General features: G+C 40.9%; 1 protein-coding gene across 21 annotated transcripts in view; it reads right to left on the minus strand.

The window, feature by feature from the left end:
• The window catches only part of LOC125631898 (poly(rC)-binding protein 3-like), a 724175-nt gene that overhangs the window by 446450 nt on the left and 256242 nt on the right, over window positions 1-21483 (minus strand). For 20 of the 21 annotated variants that reach the window (XM_048839341.2, XM_048839342.2, XM_048839343.2 and 17 more), the window contains one exon: window positions 13384-13440. The exons of the other annotated variant lie outside the window; for it this stretch is intronic. The gene's annotated coding sequence lies outside the window, so the exon portion shown is untranslated. The remainder of the gene's footprint in view (window positions 1-13383; window positions 13441-21483) is intronic. 21 annotated transcript variants of the gene reach the window in all.

The following is a 21483-nucleotide window of genomic DNA, read 5'->3' on the forward strand; positions in this document are numbered from 1 at the left end:
CTTTTATCAGACAGGCTGTTATAACAGAGAAAATTAATAGCTGTGGTGTAAATGTAGAAATTAAAAGAAACTTTATTAGTGTTTTCGGATGGTTCGTTCTCATGTGCCAATGTTAACATTTTATAAATATGCGCATGCCCTGGCACGTAAGTATCCGCATATGCTTGCTTTCCCTCCCTATCTGTCTGCAGGATGAAGTTTTTAGTGTATTTACAGGAGTCGTACATATGCTGTGAATTTTCATTCCTAGGTTTCTGGAGTCATAACAAAACTTAATAGTACATAACACAAAAATATAAGAACAGTTATACTGGGTCAGACCAATGGTCAATCTTGCCCAGTATCCTGTCTTCCAACAGTGGTCAATGCCAGATGCTTAAAAGGGAATAAACAGAACAGGGCAATCAAGAGATAGATACATCCCCGGTTGTCCATTCAAATATTTGGCAGTCAGAAGCTCAGGAACACTCAGAGCATGGGGCTTTGTCCCTGACCATCTTGGCTAATGGCCATTGATGGACATAACGTCTCTGAACTTATCTAATTCTTTTTTGAACCTTTTCACAGTACACCCTGGCAATGAGTTCTACAGGTTGACTGCTCGCTGTATGAAGAAATACTTTATTTTGTTGGTTTTAAACCTCCTTCCTATTAATTTCTTTGGGTGACCCCTAGTTCTTTTGTTATGTGAAGGGGTGTGACAGAGTGCACTCGCCTCTCGTGAGCACCCCCTTGGCTGAGTGCACATGCCTGCACACTCTCTCTGACCGTCTCCAGGAAGGGAGCACTGGGGTACTGCTCTATCCCAGAGCAGGAATATTATCTTTGCCCTCTTGGGGCTTCCTAGCTACAACTCTCCAGCTGAGCCACTATAGTTCAGTTGACCCTCTGGGATGCCTCAATGTCCATGCCATTTCTCCCCAGTGGCTAATGGGAGGACCTGGGCCTTCCCACTACTCCGGGTTCAAGCCCAGGGACTCTGTAGATCACAGCTGTCTGCAGTGTCCCTTTAACTATTTTGCACGGCTTCTCTAATTCCCTGGGCCACTTCCCTATGGCCCCGCGTCGTCTTCACCCTTACCTCAGGGCCTTGTCCTAATGGAGTCCCAGCAACCAACTCAGGGCTCCTTCTCACTTCCCCCAGCTTTTGGCAGCACTGCCCTGTTCGGGGTTCTGTAGGTCCGTCAGCCAGCCACATACCATCCACACTCCTACAGCTCCAGCAAGGAACTGAACTCCCTCTGGCCCTGCAGCTCTTCTTATACTAGGCTTCTGGGCCCTGATTGGCTGTGTCCCACAGCCACTCTAGGCAGTTTGGAAGACCCTCTCCACTGACCTTTTTTGGGGTGGGGTGGGGTGTGGCGGGACCATGAGGCCTCCAGCTGGGGGCCTCAGAGGGTCTGGTATACCCTGTCACAAAGGGTAAATAACATTTCCTTATGCACTTTCTCCATACCAATCATCATTTTATAGACCTCTGTCATATTATCCCTTAGTCGTCTCTTTTCCAAGCTGAAAAGTTCCAGTCTTTTTAATCTCTCCTCATATGGAAGCTGGTCCATACCCTTAATCATTTTTTGCTCTCCTTCTCTGTACTTTTTCCATTACTAATATATCTTTTTTGACATGGGGCGATCAGAACTGCACACAGTATTCAAGGTGTGGGTGTACCATGGATTTATACAGAGACAATATGATATTTTCTGTGGTATTATCTATCCCTTTCCTCATGGTTCCTAAGATTCTGTTGGCTTTTTTGGCTGCCACTACGTTGAGCGGATATTTTCAGAGAACTATCCGCAATGACTCCAAGACCTCTTTCTTGAGTGGTTGTGATGCTCTGTACCTCAGGGGAACACCCTACATCCCCAGGTTCATCTTTATAAAATGATTGTGTGGTATCCAATGCAAAAAGTTTGTCATGTTGGTTGTCTTTGGAAGGCTCATGATGCACTGAGCATGGTTGTTAGAGTGATGTTATAGTAAGGTTATAATTTCATTTATTATATTATTTATTAGAGAGAGAGAGAGGTGTGTGGGATGCAGCTGAAAATGTATCCTCATGGCTTAGAGCAAGCCCAGGCAAAACTCTCCAAGAACAGAGAGGCAGGTCAGAACTCAACAGGGCATGTATGGGACAAACCCAGCCCAGCCTCACAAGAACAAGGGATGCTGGCCTAGGCAACAAAGGATCTGTTAGACTCTCGAGTGAGTCACCCCCCTTTCTTTCTGTCAGTTTGGAACTGCAATGAGATAACGCTTACCTGACTAAGGTCGGGGGGGGGGGAGCCAAGAGGGAGGAAAGGACACGATAGATGGGAGAGACTTTGCCATGCTCTTCCTCTCTCTTCCACCTACATCTACAGACATCACCACCAAGCGACTGAAGCGCTGATCAAAGGGGAGAGCCTGGCTGAAGGGCAATCAGCCAGCCTGTGGTGAGAAGCATCTAAGTTTGTAAGAGCACTGAAAGTGTTAAGATCAGCTTAGAATGTATTTTGCTTTTATTTCATTTGACCAAATCTGACTTGTTATGCTTTGACTTATAATCACTTAAAAACTATTTTTGTAGTTAATAAATTTGTTTATTCTACCTGAAGCAGTGCATTTGGTTTGAAGCATGTCAGCATATCCCTTGGGATAACAAGCCTGGTACATATCTATTTATTTGTTAAATTGACGAACTCATATAAGTTTGCAGCGTCCAGTGGGCATAACTGGACACTGCAAGATGGAGATTCCTAGGGTTGTGTCTGGGAACGGAGATATTGGCTATTGTCATTCGGTTGCAGGTAGCTGGGAGCAGTTTACATGCCAGAGGCTATGCATGAACAGCCCAGGAGTGGGGGTTCTCACAGCAGAGCAGGATAAGGCTGGCTCCCAGAAACAAGGACTGGAGTGACCTAACAGATCACTGGTCCAGATAACACCAGAGGAGAACGTTAGAGTGGTAACAGCTAATTTAAACCCCATCATTTTGTAGATACAGTTGGGATTATATTTTCCAATATGCATTACTTTGCATTGATCAACATTGAATTTTATCAACCATTCTGTTGCCCAGTGACCCAGTTTTGTAAGATCCCTTTGTAACTCTTCGCATTCAGATTTGGACTTACCTATTTTGAGTAATTTTGAATCATCTACAAATTTTGCCACCTCACTTTTTATCCCTTTTTCCAGATAATTTATGAATATGTTGAACAGCACTGGTCCCTGGGGGACACCACTCTTTACCTCTCTCTCCATTCTGAAAACTGACCAGTTATTCCTACCCTTTGTTTCCTCTCATCTAACAAGTTAGTGATCCAGGACAGGACCTTCCCTTTTATCCCATGATTGCTTACTTTGCTTACAAGGCTTTGGTAAGGGACCTTATCAAAGGCCTTCTGAAAGTCCAAGTACTTGACCCCATCAAAGCATTCTAATCAATTGATGAGATATGATTTCCCTTTACAAAAGTCATGTTGACTCTTCCCCAACATATCATGTTCATCTAGGTCTCTGATAATTCTGTTCTATACTATAGTTTTAAACCAATTTGCCTGGTACTAAAATCAGGCTTACTGGCTTATAATTGTCAGGATTGCCGCAGGAGACTTTTTAAAAATTGTCTTCACATTAGCTATCCTCCAGTCATCTGGTACAGAAGCTGATGTAAATGATCGGTTACATATCACAGGTAATAGTTCTGCAGTTTCAAATTTGAGTTCCTTCAAAACACTTGGGTGAATACCATCTGATCCTGGTTACTTATTGTTGTTTAATTTACCAGTTTGTTCCAAAACCTCCTTTACTGACACCCCAGTCTGGGACAGTTCCTCAAATTTGTCACCTAAAAACAATGGCTCTGGTGTAGGGAATCTCCCTAACATCTTCTGTAGTGAAGACCGATGCAAATAATTCATTTAGCTTCTCCACAACCACCTTATCTTCCTTGAGTGCTCCTTTAACACCTCAATCATCCAGTGGCCCCTAGCTTCCCCATTTTTGTGTAGTTCCCTTTCTGAAGTTAAATGGTACGGCGGTGGGCTTCTTTGGTATTTCCCTCCCGTCCACCTCCCCCACAGGATTTAAAAATGTAATTACATTATGGTCAGTATTACCAAGCAGTTTGTTATATTTGCCTCTTGGGGCACCTCCTGTGCTCCACCTAAATCAAGAATTCTCTCCCCCATTGTGGGTTTCAGGACTAGCTGCTCCAAGAAGCAGTCATTTATGGTGTCTAGAAACTTTATGTTTGCATCCCATCCTGGGGTGACAGTCAATATAGGGATATTTGAAATCCCCCATTATTGTTGAGTTTTCTATTTTTATAGCTTCTCTAATCTCCCTGAGCATTTCACAGTCATCACCACCATCCTGGTCAGGTAGTTTGTAATATACTCCTACTGCTATATTCTTATTACTCAAGCATGGAATTTCTATCCATAAATATTCTATGGTACAGTTTGATTCATTTAAGATTTTCACTATATTTGACTCTATGCTTTCTTTCACATAGTTCCACCTCCCCAGCAGCATGGCCTACTCTGCCATTCCTATGTATTTTGTACCCTGCTATTACCATGCCCCACTGATTGTCATCATTCCACCAAGTTTCTATGATGCCTATTATATCAATAACCCCATATAATACCAGGCACTCAAGTTCACCCATCTTAGCATTTAGACTTCTAGCATTTGTTCACAAGCACTTTCAAACTTTGTCTCTTTTTCGTTGTCTTTCTTGATGTGATGTAATTGAAAGGAACTATTTTTCATTTGACTATTTCTCTTCATTTCCTACCTGTACTTTATCAATTTCCATCCTCTCCTCTTTACTAGGATGTAGAGAATCCCTGTTAATAGATCCTTCACTATGGGATGCATCTAGCCAAAGCACATGCTCCTCCGCAGCTGTCAGCTTTCCCCCAGACTTTAGTTTTAAAAACTTCTCTATGACCTTTTTAATTTTACATGCCAGCAGTTTGGTTCTGTTTTGGTTTAGGTGGAGCCCATCCTTCCTGCATATAGACTCCTCCTTTCTCAAAAGGCTCCCCAGATCATAATAAACCTAAAACCCTTCTCTCTACACCATCATCTCATCCATGCATGAGACCCTGCAGTTCTGCCCATCTAAATGCATGGGGAATTGGAACTATTTCAAAGAATGCTACCATGGAGGTCCTGGACTTCAATCTCTTACCTAGTGGGGTAAATTTGGCCTCCAGGACCTCTCTCCTACCTTTCCCTATGCAACTATAAAGTAAAGAAAGTAGTTTCTGTCATAAATAAAATATAGAAAACAACAAAGTGGTTGAATACCTCTGGCAAACAAATTTTGCAAGTCAAAACTGCCCGAGTTTTAATGAGAATAGCTGTGGCAATCAAAATATAAGGTGGCTGGAGAGTGAGGTGCATGTGTGGGAGGAGTGGTGGCTGGTTTTTTTGTTTTAATTTTTCCCTTCAACCAGTGGTTTCCCTGCATTCTGGAATCTGGTGCACAATCAAATGTAAATTAAGAACAATTAAGGTCTTGTCCCCCTTTTTACCCCGACTTGTGCCTTTATTCAGCCAAGCAGGACACTTCAATGCACTTCAACGTCCTGATGTGACAAAGCACTTACTCTTAAGTCACCCACCAGTATCTTCAGAATTACTAACATGGCCAGAGAAAGTGACAGAAAAAGCTAAGTATGTTATCTTAGCTCTTCAGGAGAGGGATTTGGTTATCCCATGATGAATTTATTAGGGAACATACAGTAGTTTACAAGAATTTCCATTATTTCTTTCCTCTAAACTAAGACACTTTGCCACTTCATGTGAAGTCAATTGACTTATTACAAGGAAATCTCGAGAGAAAATACACAGGAAAAGGAAGAAGATATTTAACAAGGAGGATCTCTTGCTAATTAGGCATAGCTCTGACATTATTATAGCTCATTTGCATAAGTACATGTAGAATAACTGGGAAAGAATATCAGAGGGAGAATGGGTCTCCTTCCATACACCATGTCCTGCAACATTACAGAAATAGCATAGTGCACTGGGTACATCAGTCACACAGACAAAAAGCTCTCACCACAGTGTTTTGGACTGAGAGTCTTACTAAAATGTAATACTGGTAGAGCTTAAAAATAAAAGGTTAGAGATACAAAATAACAAGAATAATTGCAGTCCCTATGCTCCCAGCAGCACAGGGACTTCTCCCTCTATGCATCATCTTCTGGGCAATACTCACCCACAAAGGTGGGAAGACAGATGAGCAGGGGGCAAGTACCTGGCTCCACACACTGCTCCACCAGCCTGTAGAGCTGACCAGCCATACACGGCGGAATGTTCCGCACCTACTGAAAGGAGGTAGGGGACAGAATTTCGCATGGACCTCACCCTGAGGAAGGCTTACTCTACCCTTCCCTCAGCACATGCTGTGCCCCCAGGTCATAAACAGAACACTTATCTGGATGTAAGCAGGATCTGAATGAGCTCTCCCCGACATCTAGTGATGCCCTGGAGGAAAAGACTTCAGGAACAGACCGTATTTGCCTACACACATCTACTCTGCCTTCGTGTTCAGCAGACAGACCTGCATTGCCAAAGTGATCAATTTTGGCTGATGTTGGGTTACAGTTCACTTCAGTATTAAATGCAGGGGTAATTAATGTTATCCTTATTGTATAAGTGAAAAGGAGCAGAACTGTACTTAATGCCCTGATTAAGGGGGTCACCCTAAACTGAGCCTCTCTTGCTAACCAGGGCTTGGGATGCCAAATCCCACTGAAGATGAGAGGGGGTGGGGACAGTGATCCCACCTGGTGGTGTGGACTGTCTAAAGAGTCCTAGACACCATTTGACCCTCCCCTTTCCAGAGCTGGTTGTACTCAGTTGGGAGTCCTTGTTTCTGGTCAGTGATTTACTAGAGCTGCAGTCATTGATGAGCTAGTCTAGGGGTGTCAAATATAAAGGGAAGGGTAATCACCTTTCTGTATACAGTGCTATAAAATCCCTGCTGGCCAGAGGCAACATCCTGGTTACCTCCAAAGGGTTAAGAAGTTCAGCTAACCTGGCTGGCACCTGACCCAAAGGGCCAATAAGGGAACAAGATACTTTCAAATCTGGGGGGAAGGAGGGAAGTAAGGCTTTTATTTGTGCTCTTCGTTTACGTGGTTGTTCTCTCTTGGGACTGAGAGAGGCCAGACAGAAATCCATCTTCTCCAACACATCCTAATCCAAGTCTCCAATATTGCAACCAGTATAGGTAAGCAAGGCAAGGTGGATTAATTTATCTTTTGTTTTATGTGAATTTTCCCTGTCTTAAGAGGGAGGTTTATTCCTGTCTTCTGTAACTTTATTGTTTTGCCCAGAGGAGGATCCTCTGTGTTTTGAATCTGAATACCCTGTAAAGTATTTTCCATCCTGATTTTACAGAGGTGATTCTTTTACCTTTTCTTTAATTAAAATTCTTCTTTTTAGAACCGGATTGATTTTTCATTGTTCTTAAGAGCCAAGGGTTTGGGTCTGTGTTCACCTGTACCAATTGGTGAGGATTAGGATCAAGCCTTCCCCAGGAAAGGGGGTGTAGGGCTTGGGGGGATATTTTGGGGGAAGACGTCTTCAAGTGGGCTCTTTCCCTGTTCTTTGTTAACACGCTTGGTGGTGGTGGCAGCAGCATATGGTTCAAGGACAAGGCAAAGTTTGTACCTTGGGGAAGTTTTTAACCTAAGCTGGTAAGAATAAGCTTAGGGGGTCTTTCATGCGGGTCCCTACATCTGTATCCTGGAGTTCAGAGTGGGGAAGGAACCCGGACAAGGGGCTAAGCCCTAGCCCTGGAATAGGGACAGTGTTGCAGTGAAAGACAACCAAGAGGCAGTAGCTCAGGCATTCCTGGCTACCCAGAGAAAACACTCAGAGCTGGACTGAGCGGGGGAACCTCAGAATGTGGCATTGCAGACATGGCAGTGATCGCAGCAGAGAGGATCGTGGCAGAGGTGGCAGTGAGCAGAGGCAGCAGTAGCAGTGCTTGACACCCGCCCCCCCTTCCCCCCACTTAAGGTGTGGGAAGTGGACTCATGTGACTCCACCTCTGAACTCTGGGTCTTTGCTGACTCAGGACAACCAGCTGAGTGGGGTGCCGCGGAGGGAGAGGGGAGTGATGTGTTAAAGGAATATTTGTCGTCAGACTTTCACACTACAAGGTGAGAAACTGAGGCAAAAGGCACTGCCCAGCGTACTCAGGGGTGGGTGTTTGCTCATAGTTACTTTCAAATTGTGGATGGGGCATTTTCTCAAAATAACGTTGGATTCCTCTTCATTAGAGATTTTCTTTGCTATACACCAACTCAGTGCTTGTGAGAGGAGAAGTACTGCCTCTGAGAGGCACCCAGGGGTGGTGGTTAAATTTTCCCAGATTACTGGGTGGGACTCAAGCCAGTTCTGTGTTGTGCTGTTAAGAGGATCCCCTAGATATTGAATCTGAACCTTGTTGCTGCCGACGCCCCCTGGCAGAAGGGTTACATAAACAAACATAACATTGTGAAGTGATGACCTGGGGAGAATGCTCAATTTAACTAACAGGTTAGAGTATTTTAGAGACAATAGGAACCATTAACATTAAAAAAAGCGTGGCTGCTATAAAACCAGGAACAAAAATAATGATACATTAAGCCGTGCATCATTAACGAGAAAAACAAAATAAAACAGAACATCCAATCTTCAGTATTTACTGCACATATGCCAGGTTGTTAATTTTACTGACATTTTACTCAGTCGTCCCATCTTACAGCGTCCCAGCAACAGGAACAAAACATCAATAACTGAACACAAATGGCTTCGTTTTCAGAGGCTTTGTCCTCACTATGGTTTGTTTTGGTTTTCTTTAATTCACCAGTTCAGCTCTGTGAGGAACAATACTCATGGCACAGGATCGGAACTGCAACAGTGACACTGGTGATTCGTAATTGGGATAGCCACTTGTCATAAATATAAAGGGAAGGGTAAACCCCTTTGAAATCCCTCCTGGCCAGGGGAAAGCTCCTCTCACCTGTAAAGGGTTGAGAAGCTAAAGGTAACCTCGCTGGCACCTGACCAAAATGACCAATGAGGAGACAAGATACTTTCAAAAGCTGGGAGGAGGGAGAGGAACAAAGAGTCTGTATGCTGCTTCTTGCCAGGGACAGAACAGGAATGGAGTCTTAGAACTTTTAGTAAGTAATCTAGCTAGGTATGTGTTAGATTATGATTTCTTTAAATGGCTGAGAAAAGCATTGTGCTGAATAGAATAACTATTTCTGTCTGTGCATCTTTTTTGTAACTTAAGGTTTTGCCTAGAGGGGTTCTCTATGTTTTTGAATCTAATTACCCTGTAAGATATCTACCATCCTGATTTTACAGGGGGGATTTCTTTATTTCTGTTTACTTCTATTTTTTATTAAAAGTCTTCTTGTAAAAAACTGAATGCTTTTTCATTGTTCTCAGATCCAAGGGTTTGGGTCTGTGGTCACCTATGCAAATTGGTGAGGCTTTTTATCCAACATTTCCCAGGAAAGGGGGGGTGCAAGTGTTGGGAGGATTGTTCATTGCCCTTAAGATCCAAGGGTCTGGGTCTGTAGTCACCTAGGCAAATTGGTGAGGCTTTTTACCAAACCTTGTCCAGGAAGTGGGGTGCAAGGTTTTGGGAAGTATTTTGGGGGGAAAGACGCGTCCAAACAGCTCTTCCCCAGTAACCAGTATTAGTTTGGTGGTGGTAGCGGCCATTCCAAGGATAACGGGTGTAATATTTTGTACCTTGGGGAAGTTTTGACCTAAGCTGGTAAAGATAAGCTTAGGGGGTTTTTTCATGCAGGTCCCCACATCTGTACCCTAGAGTTCAGAGTGGGGGAGGAACCTTGACACCACTATATAAGCAACATCAAAGCGATATAAGGAGGAATAAAACCAAAGAAGCAAAATGTAGGCTAAAACCTCCCTACTTCTACATACATTCAAGTGTTCACAGTTATTCTGGATAAATCATTGCTAAACAAAGAAAAAACCCACTAGCATTTGAAAGATTATACGTAAATGAAAACAAGGCCCAGAGAATATACCTTGGGGAGCTTCTCTTCAGTGTTAATTTCTAAAATAAGCAACCCCCGGACTAAGAAGGATCTTCTACTACATTATATATATTTAAAGCAAAGTGCCATTGACTTTTGTGGTATTTGGGTTACCATGCTCCACAGTGGATCAGAATTTGAACATCACTGGAAACTACCCGTGTCTCAGTGTCAATAACACAGTTTAACTTGTTCAGTATCTCGAATGCTCTTAACATCTGGATGCTGGTTCTTCACTATAAAAACACATCAGTAAACTGCTTTGTTTTCCAGCACTTTGGCAAGGTTTGACAATTCTCTCCACCACATTTGCATCAAATTCATGTTCCTTTTCCTATCCCCTTCAAGGGCCTGAATAAACCTGGCTCCTGTCCACTTCTCTAAACTCAGCTCCTTCTGCTCTTCTTGTTCCCTTCGTTCCATGCAGGCCATCTGGCCAGTGGTTAAAGTAGAATGAAATGAGGGGGAGCTAATCATCACACCAGACAAGGAGGCGGTGGTGGTATAAGCTGTGCTGAGGGGAAGGAGAATTGCCCTCTGCTTTTAGCTGCATTTCCCTGACTTTCCCTTATTTTAACCCCAGGCATAACTGGTTTCTTCAATCCAAATTGGTTATTCCTCTTCCTCTCAGCTCTATACTTTTTTTCATATGAGAAATGCTTTCTGGAAATCCCTTCTCTGACCAAGTCTGCCAGCCTCCTCATTATATTTCCAAAAGGCTTAAAGACCCTAGAGCCCTCTCCCCATTGACACTAAACCACTGATATTGCCAGCCATTCCCCTATTTTTAAAAATAAATGAAATATTCAAAATATAAAATCCAAACAATGATCATGGAACTAACACACACATCACTGTTACATCCACATTTCTTGCTGTTCCTTCCAGTTCCCCTCCTGCCCTGGCATTTGAGCATGGCCTATCTAGGACCGAGTGTCTTCCAATTAAAGTCAATGGGACTTTGGTCCCCGATATTAGTGTGAGCAGGATCGGGCTCCTAGATTCTAAGATCTTCAAAGCAAGTATCTGTCCATAAAATTACCAACATATTCTTTATATTAGAGATAAATATCAATGATGGGCCAAATCCTGCTCTGAAGATACACACATGGAAGGTCCTCTCAGCTAACAGATCTCATCTCTTGTGCATAGGGGATCAGGCCCCTCTTCTGTAGGCCACCACTTTCCCTCTCCCTGACTTCCTAAGACCCTGCAGAGGGCATTTTCTGGAGTTAGGACTGTGACTAATTCCACATTATTAGAAACAATGTAGAAATGGAGAGATGTGTCAGTTATCAATTCAATCTGATATCTTGAAGATCACTCTTCTGATACAGCATGTCTGTAGAACACATCTCCCTTTAATGTACTGGGCTCAGTCCCACAGCACATTTATACATATATATGTGCACATCTCCTATTGAAGGACTGCAAGGTCAGGCTGCAGTTTGTAATTGTATATAATTTAATTCAAGATATTTCACACGTACAAAAAAAACAAACAAGTTAAGGGGGAAACATATTGATGGACAGAATTAACACAAAGGCTTACTACGAAAATCCCAGGAGGCTTTGAATTCAGTGTCTTTGAAATCAAAAACAGGCACCTTATCAACTATGCTACAAATGTACTCCAGCAACTTACAATCCAAACAATTGAATACCAGTAGGTTGAACTGACCTCACTGTGGCTGTATGGGGTGTACATCAGGGCAAAATCTGGCCTATTTTGTTTAATATCGATAGAGATTTACAGTTATCATTTTAACCACCAAGTAATTAGTAGATAGATTGTTCTTCGAATGTAACAGAAATATACTGACTTTTTAGAAAAAATGTAGTTCAAATCACATGTGGTGCCTAGATCAACACGCATGGAAAATGCAAGGAGAAACAGACGAAATTATTGTGCAGTAACAAAGGAACTAAAATGTTTTCTGTATGTGATGGAAGGGATTAAGTCCATGCAAATGCACAAGAATTTTTTTTTGAAGTACTGTGAATGCAATTTCATAGATTTGTCCTCAAGTTTAGTCCTGGACAGAAGGCAAATCATATTTTCCCCTACCTTCACTCTAATCACTGCTCTGACAATTTAATATATACAACTCCACATATTGTAAATGGACAACCCTGTGATTTGTGTCAGGGATGTATATTCTGTACTCATGAAGATTAAAACAATTGATAGCTCTGCAAATTGAAGGTCTCAAGCATTGATGCCACTAAATAAAATTTACTGACAGACTTTAAGCTGGATTTACAGAGATGCCAAACTAAAAGCTATTTACCTTTTCCATCTTTGTACTGTGTTCTAAGAAACTTCCACTATGAGTTCAATTCAGCTTTATTTGCCAGACTCTGTCAAAGGAAATAAATTCTCCCACAATTCATCTGTTTGAGTGACATAACAGGCAATCCCACAGGAAGCCAGAGAACCAGAGTGCTTCTCATCACCACAACCCACACACTAATGATTTTCACAGTGGTTGATACCACCACAAACCATTTCTAGAGCCACATGTCATGATTAAATTTAATCCTTTCAAATTATTCTCCACTGTTGCTGCTTGGATTCCAGAGTGACACATATTGCAGGTTAAGGAAGATTTCAGCTTGACCATGGCATTGTTCCATGACCAAGAGGCAAAATACATCTATAACTCTAAAGCACTAAACAGCTGCCCTGGATTGTAGAACTCAATGATCGGCACAATATAAAATTCCACCCTTACATCAATCTCTCATTTATCTTCTGGCTACATGCTTGGATACATTGTTTTTAGCACAGCTTGTCTGATTCATAAGCTGACAGGGTAAGTAGGAAAGGACAAACTGTGCTGTTAAGTAATTTAACCTCATCGGTGACATTACTGTATCCAAAGGGATAGTTATTACTCTGTGAGCATGGTTACAGTACATCAATTACAGTGGATCCTCTGAGCAGCCATGAGATAAGATGTAGGTTTATCCTTTCACATAAAAAATATGTTTACTTTAATTTATTTCAACAACAGATTGGACTGAATTCATTTTTCTTGTGTTGATCTCTTAGTGTCTATGATCAATGACTAAAAGCAAGTTTAATAATAAAATAAAATAATAATAAACAACAACAATAAATGTTTCTGAAATTTCATTTTGAAAAACACTGTGGCTAAAATTCCATTTTCAATTACACCCATGTAAAATCAATGGCTTTACTCTGGATTTGCACTATGGTAATTGAGAGTAAAATTTGCAGTTTAGTCAGTACCAGTCAGCAAAGTAATAAAAGTTAGAGGAGAGAGAATTGAAATCAACTTACCTACTGTATCAGATCCTCATGCGCTACAACTCCTTCTCAGTCTGAAGAAAATCTGACCTGTAGAAGACGAAGTAATAAGTTCTCTTATAACAAGATGTTGACCTATATATACTTCATAAAACTTTAGACCAGATTAACAAATACCAAGCTTTACCGAGGAAAAGCCTTACACTGGGAACTTAGCGTCCTGAAACCTTTTGCTGATGTCTACCATAGATATATGCATTAACGTTCTTTATATATTAAAACACACACAAATAGAGCATCACCAACCAGTGGCCCATCTTGTATCTTTACTTAGAGAATTGCCACTGAGATCAATGGGGTTTTTTTGCCAGAATTAAGATCACAGGATTGGATCTTCAGAGGTATATTGACGGGGAGACTGTCAAAAGCACCCAAAGCCCATTGACTTTCAATGGGATGTACGCGCCTAAATTCTTGGTGCACTAGGTACTCTTTGAAAACCTCCCTCCAAGAGTTTAAGGTAAAAATGTTGTAAATGGTCCTGTATCATATCTGGCTGCCCATACACCCGCATACACTAATGACTCGAGCCATGCAGCTGACTGCAATTCCATGGCCAAAACTAATATGGCAGATTTCAAGGCTGTCCACCAAAAAAGCAGGGTGGATTGTAACATGAATAATAACGTGCAATAATGCTGAGCTGTGGCTTCTCCCCTCTTTCTGCCCTTGCCTTGCTCATTTTTAAAAGGTCTGTAATAACTTCTCCCAAATGAACAAAACAGGAAGGTGTAAGAAAGCAAGTGGGAGAGCAGATGAGAGGTAGAAGGGAAGGAGAGAGAGGGAAGAGGAAAGGGAAATCAAGAGGGAGAGATAGTGAGGTGGCCAGGAATGATTTTTATTTTACACTAATTCTACCTTTGCCAACCCACCTCCCAGAAAACTACTCAGATAAGTACTTTTACTTTCTTATATTGACTCATTTTAATTGGGAGTTGGTAAGGGGGTGTAACCAGTTTTACGTCAATGCAGTTTTGCTGAAATCACTGGAGCAGCACAAATGTAAAGCTGGGAGTGAGCAGTATTTGGTCTGACACTTTTCAGTGCACAGTGTGGCAGGGAGCTGCGAAGCCTCCATGAGTTGACAAGGCTACGAGGTACAGTATGTGAACATGGAAGTGGCCAAATTCTTACCCGAGGGCTAGTAATTTCTCAGACAGGCATATTTTACCAGATATTCATCAAGGATGGGATATACCGATCCAACTAGGGAACAGATACATTTTTGGCCGATATTAAAGAAGGCATCAGTAAATATCTGGAAACCTGTCTAGGATCAGGGGAGGTAGCCAAGTTAATTTCTGGTGCCTCCTTGCAGTAGATGTCCAGTGCAGGTATTCATTATGGACTGGATATGGTGATTGGATACAATTGATGAGTTCAGTGCTCCTACATTTACAATGGAATGTCAATCGCCCCTCCTTTCTAGCACCCTCATATGAGGGATGTGGTGGGGTCCCAGCAGCATGGTGGCTAGGACCAGATTGGAAATGGGGAGGGCTGATGGCAGCCCCCCCGAGTATATTGAAGGGATTATGGAAATGGTGATGACCTGCACTGCCCAATTTATTTGCCAGGTACTCCTAGATATTTAAGAGATTAAAGTTGCAGCCTCATTAAAATCCCACATGGTGGCTGAGTGGTTAAGGCCCTTATCTACAGTTCTGAAGGTCACGGGTTCAAGTATTTGCTCCCTCTGAAAGGCCACCTCCAGTTCACTTAGCTCCAAATAGGTACCTGATCCATCAGATTAGGGCACTCAGACAGTCAGATGTGATGCTGGCCACATCACTCCCTTGTGTACCATTGGCTATGAAGCAGACCAGTCTTAACCACGTGCCATTGACTCCTGGGAACTTTGACATTACCTCCTGGCGTTCTTCCAGCATAGCTGACAGTGGGCTTAAATTATATTTCAACCTTCCGTTGGCATTACAGTAATGAAATGTAAATATTTACCCTGTGGATTTAGGAACATACAATATATATAATCCAATGATACACCTACAGAGAGAGATCACATGTACTGTACTCACTGTCTCTGTAACTACTTTGGATCCACATCAGTTGCCCTGAACTGTTTAACCAATTCTACTTCAGTGAGATTAGAGATCACATTCAGGATAAACTAAGAAAAGGTAGGAGAATTACAAAAATTTATAAGGGCTCTAAATGTGGCTTGACGTACGTAGCAAGTTATTCTTTTTCGACTTATCCCACATTAACCCGTCTTCTCCTTCCCTCACAGAGGAGTAGCAGCCTCTTACTGGTACAGGTGTAATCTCCCCACTTGAAGGCCTAATACTGCTCCCACTGCAATCAATTGCAAAACCTGAATGGAGTCCAGAGCAGAGCCTCTACCTACAGAGATTACAGAATTAAAGCAGAGTACACAATTCTCTTACTATCTTCTCACTGTCCATCATTTCAGTGCTCATATATAAAAATGTTAAATTGTGTCAACACATGCACTATGAAAAAAGCGGTTTTTTAAACAAAGCGTCGGGGGAACAAAGGCATAAAGATTAACACTATTATTAAAGAAGCTCCGGTCTGTAATGTGTCAGTGAATCAGCTCCAGGGCAATGTGGTCAGAGACTGCTTGTGTGGCATTAAAAGGGATAAATATGGATTTTTCAGCAGACATTGTTGTGTGGGTGTAGGAGTTCCAATTGGGCCAGTTAAAAATTCAAATTTCTGACATTATCTAAGAACAGGTCTACATGTCTGTCACCACAATAATGAACAGAGTCTCGTACTTGCTGTTTACTTTTCTGCAGCTCTACCTCAGTAGTCTGCTATAAGAAGGAACTTTCCCAGGGAATCTTTCGGTTATTGAGATAGATGAGCTTCTAGTCAACTGAACAAAGCTCTGCTGAGCAACTTCAAACGTATCCATTGCTTTTAAGAGAACAATCCAAAAATGATGTTTTCTTGTCTGTGAACTATACATCACTGATCAATTATTTGGGGTGAAAATTTAAGCCATCTGGTTGATTCTCAGTTTTTCTTTGCAGAATTCAAAGGGCCCTATTTTGTTCTCCTTCCACATTCAAAATTCTCATTAACTTCAGTTGGGGGACAGAAGGTGACAAAAATGCAGAACTAGGCTCTACTGTAATAAACATCATATTTGGGACTTTCATAACTGTTTTCATCGGAGGATCTTAAAAATCATTATAAAAAGGTGAGTAATAGTTTTATTCACACTATTGTGTCTCTGATATTTCTATTTCTTCTTTAACAGATGCTCACCAAGACCCAAAGAGAAAATTTTTCTTTTGATTCCATAGTCTCTTTAGGAATATTGTTTCTAATACCTCTTCCACTTTGTAGTGTCATCTTTATTGTATGTGGTGGTGTTGCAGTTGTGTTGGTCCCAGGATATTTGAGACACAAGGTGGGTGAGACTGGATCAGCTTCCATTGGTGAGAGACACAAGCTTACATAGCTTCTTCGCGTCAGAACTCTGTAAGCTCGAAAGCCTGTCTCTCTCACCAACAGACGCTAGTCCAATAAAAGATATAACCTCACTCACTGTGTGTGTCTAATTGTTTTTCTTTTTAGACCACTGCAAGGTTTGAATCAACATTCCCCTTACTTCAGTACTAGGAAAAATGTTATCAACATTAAGTAGGCTCCAACATTTAAACACCTACTAGAACTAAGCAAACCTTAGCATTAAGATTCAAATGAAACCATGCTGCAAGGTATCAGGAAGAGTGAGTGACTGTGTAAGAAAAGAGGAATTCTAGGATAATTCTTACTCTTTAGTCACATCCCACAGAAAATGTGATCAGGCTTGGAGGTGCACAAGTTACTGCAGTGTACGATAATGGTGAGTAAATGCTGATTTTTAAACAGTGACTGCTGTAAAGAATCTTAAAACCAGAGAAGATGAGCTCATGGTAAGATTATTTTGTTGCACATCATACAAAGTGATTTACTTAACGCCTGCAGTCAAGTGGATGAGAAGTTACACTTGCTCTGATTCCTAACCATGAAATGACAAAAGCATTAGATAGAGCAGAAGCTAGTGCTCATTTATCCACCAGGAGGTAGACACAGAATGGGTAGCAACAATGTAAGCTCCCCCACACTGCTCCCAGCTAAGGTGCCTCATTCATATTCAGAATCAAAAGAAATTTCATTCCTTATGATCCATTTTATCTTTGACAACTCATTAGCATTGTCTGTACCATGGCCACTGGAGTTCTGTAACGTGGACATTTGTCCTCAAAGCTGTATTTACAGACTACAAGGCAAAAAGCTACTAGTCAGCAACGATATTTAGCCACTACTGACATGAGCCTGAAATCTAGTAATTTGGGGGTTTGATTCTCCACTGTCTTTTTTCATGTGTAGCCTGTTACCCTCGTGCAAAGTGACTATAACAGGAGTGCAAAAACATCACCTTGCTGATTTGGTAGACTTTTACACTCACTTTGTAAAGAAGTAGGTGCAACATGCTGAAGACTCGGTCCTTATAATAGTAAGGAAAATATTCTATATTTTTTTAAATCTAAAGCAAAAGCAGTCTCACTAAAAAATTGAATCAAATGGTATTTTTGTTAACCTGAATTTCTCATCTTGCTAATATAATTCTTGTCCAACGTGGTTTTCCCTCCAAACAGTGAAAAGATGGCAATGTTCCAGAAGGTAAGTATTATAGCTGGACTTCACTAATTCCCATAAATGACCGAGAGAACCATTGCAAATTAAACACATTTTGGGGAAAACAGCAAATAGATTTATGTTTAGGTTTTAAAAAGCTCAACGTGGAAAATTTGAATCTGGATCTCAAACATCCCAAACTAAAACACTGTTTCTAAAATGAACAAACTCTTATGATGCTTAAGGTACACTTAGTCAAGTGTACTTTACTTGCGATGTGACTTGTAATTAGTTTTAACTATCACAACTCAACTAAATATTCTGAAGTCAGATTTGTGGAGTAGCAGGGTGTGAAGTAGCAAGGCCTGGTTGTACTTCTGAATAAAAACACTGTTTTGTTGTCAGATTGGCACTCCAGTGTTGAGGTCAGCAGTGATGCCATGTGGTAATCCAGAAGTGGGCATTTCAGAAGGATAGAGAAGACACTGCAATAGCATTATGTAAGATCTCCAGTTAAAGAATGTTAAATCTAGCTGCTGCATCATGTCCATCATTCGGAGTTGCCACAAGTCAAACCAGGGAGAAATGCTAGTTGAAAATATGGCAAAGAATGAGAAATGGGGCTGGAACTAATGGCGTATTTGGAAAAGCTTTCAAAAGCGGAACATTTAAAACTCAAATGTGGATTGAGAAATTACACAAAAGCAGATCTAGTACATACGGGTCAGCTATTCTGTATTGCTGAGCTATATTTTTAAATTCTGACAGTCACAGTTTGAGATGAGATTTACAGGCACTATTTGGATAATTTTCTTGGTGACTTATATTGGGGTTTCATAGTCATGTATATATATAAAAAATAAGTCAGTGGGAGCTGTGAATGCTCAGCACATTAAAAGTCAAGCCACTTAAATAAGTGTCTAAATATAAATTTAGATGCCAAACTTTTGGCACTCAAACTTTTTAAAAAGTTTGACCAGAATTCCACAAAGAGCCTCAACCAATATGCATTATAATGATATGCTTCATTTTGCATTTCTTCTCTCTAAATCCAAAAAGCCACAAGAAAAGACGACAAAACATTCTGTGGATATATTTTTTAAGTTAAAAAAATGGGTTGTATTTATATAAGGTGTTTACCAAACTGAACATGTTGGCTGGAATACCAGGTAAAAGTGAAAACAAAAGTATGCTAAAACACAAGATTTTTCTCCCCCACTAAATTTGTATGGCATTGAAGAATTACAGTATTTCAAAAAGGTTATGATTATGCAACACTTTTTGGTGAAAGTCTTTGAAAGAAGTCTGCCTTGCATTTTAAAACACTTCCATGATTTTTAGGGTATTCCTGCCTTTCAGATCTCAAAATCCATGATCAGGGAATTTGTGCTTTAGTGTGGACATGAAAATAAAACCATAGAAATGAGGTCTTTCGTTAAGGCAAACACCTCAGCATTGCTCTCTCAGAGTGCCATTGAACAACTTCACTAACAACCATCGACTACATCCATTATAGATTATGACAGCTTTAGGCCTACATATTATGTTTTTGTGAATAAATGCCACCACATATTTAGCCACTGAAGAGCTAAGCTTTTATTTTGTGTATAAATCTGTGTTTAATGAGCCTTGAAAGAGATGACTGGTAAATAACAGCCTGCTGCACACACGCTCAACTGCCTCCAATTATATTGTTTATAGTTATATAATTGTATAATATAATGTGTGTCCAACAGTCTTCCAGTGTTTTATTACTGCCCGACACGACAACACTGATGTAAATCACCTTTTCACTTTCACAGTCAGCCACTTTTACTTGGACAGCACAAATGCACTTTTGACTGTTGTACATAGATAATGTAAGAACAGCCACAGTGAGTCAGACCAAAGGTCCAGCTACCCCATATTGTGCCTTCCAACAGTGGCCCATGCCAGGTGCTTCAGAGGGAATGAAGAGAACAGGCAATCAGGTGTTTCATCGACGGTCGCCCGAGGCTAGGGACACCGTCCTGCTCAATAGCCATTCATGGACTTACAAAGCAAAAACTTACAAGCCTCAGCAGCATGTAGCAATGCAATTGGCCGTACTTAAGAGGGAGGAAAGGAAAAAGAGCAAAAGTGCAAGGAAAAGCAAGTATGAGAGAATTACTAGTTCAAACCACATATCACATTTTCAAATTAATAACTGTAATAGAGAGAATCTTACTGGCATCTGGTCCTGCACTCACTGCCCACCCAAAACTCCCATGGGAAGCGGAAGCACAATACATAGGATGTGGTCCTTAGTTTGTTTTGATAACATTATATGGATATTGCAGCCTGTACAGTAAAGACTTTGAAATTACCATAAATCTTATCAGCAAACCCTCTATTATCCTGCTAAACCACCATACACAAACCCCTCATCATTCTGAGTTTTTTTTAATCCCTCTATTCCATCTCTCACACAGTAATCTGATTTTTAACAGTTTATTATACTGGCACGTCAATGTATATTTATAATAAATAGCCACATTAAGAGTCTTAGATGAAATCCTGGCCCAACTGAACTCAATGGCAAAACTTCAATGAGACCAGGATCTCACCCCCTTGGTATTATTTTCAGCCACATCCTTTCTATGGTATGCCTTGTTTTGAATATGAAAGGTTTTCAGATGTGCAGGTTTCTCTGCTATTTATCCCATGACTACCTCACATCCGCAATACATGCCCTTGTCAACAATGAAGCTTGATTACTATAATTTCCTCTTTGCAGGGCTTCCGGCATTGTTTCTTCATCACTGGTAGCTAGTGCAGAATTCAGCAGTACACCCGCTCACCTCATATTATACTCATCCTGCATTCTTTGCTCCTGGCTGCCTATAAAATGGTAAATTGACTTTAAGTTGGCCCCAGCTGATTTTTAAAGCTCATAATAGAAAATAATCTGGCTATATTGCAGACCTATTCACTGAACTTTGCTTTAATGGTGTGAAACGATGCAACCTTTAAGGTTTCCGACATTCTGCTGTAAATTGGTGAATGATGGAGCCTTTACAGAGACCTCTACAATGTGATGTTCATGTCCCATGACTACCCAACCTATTCCATCTTTCTCCAGCATTTAAAAACATTTCAAAATCTTCCACGTATAAAAATGTTTGTAGTCTAACAATTCCCCTGTACTTTATGATGATTTGTTTCATGTTGTGAAGTCTATTTTAACAGCTTTGGCAATTTCCCTAGTTGGCAGTTGCTTTATAAATACAACTATGATTAATTTTTCTATGTCACCATTAAAACCATTACAAACACCTTTAGAAGTCAATTAACACTACAGTGGACTGTGATATTCATGATATTCCCCCAAGTACTCCCCATGTTAATTGACCCACTGTAGAACAACAGTTTCGTAAGATGTAGATTTGAAAACGTAAAACTCATTTTATCTAGTTTGACATTCAAAGTGAACAGTTTTGC

The sequence above is a fragment of the Caretta caretta genome, chromosome 2, assembly GCF_965140235.1.
Source record: "Caretta caretta isolate rCarCar2 chromosome 2, rCarCar1.hap1, whole genome shotgun sequence".
NCBI classification, from domain to species: domain Eukaryota; kingdom Metazoa; phylum Chordata; order Testudines; family Cheloniidae; genus Caretta; species Caretta caretta.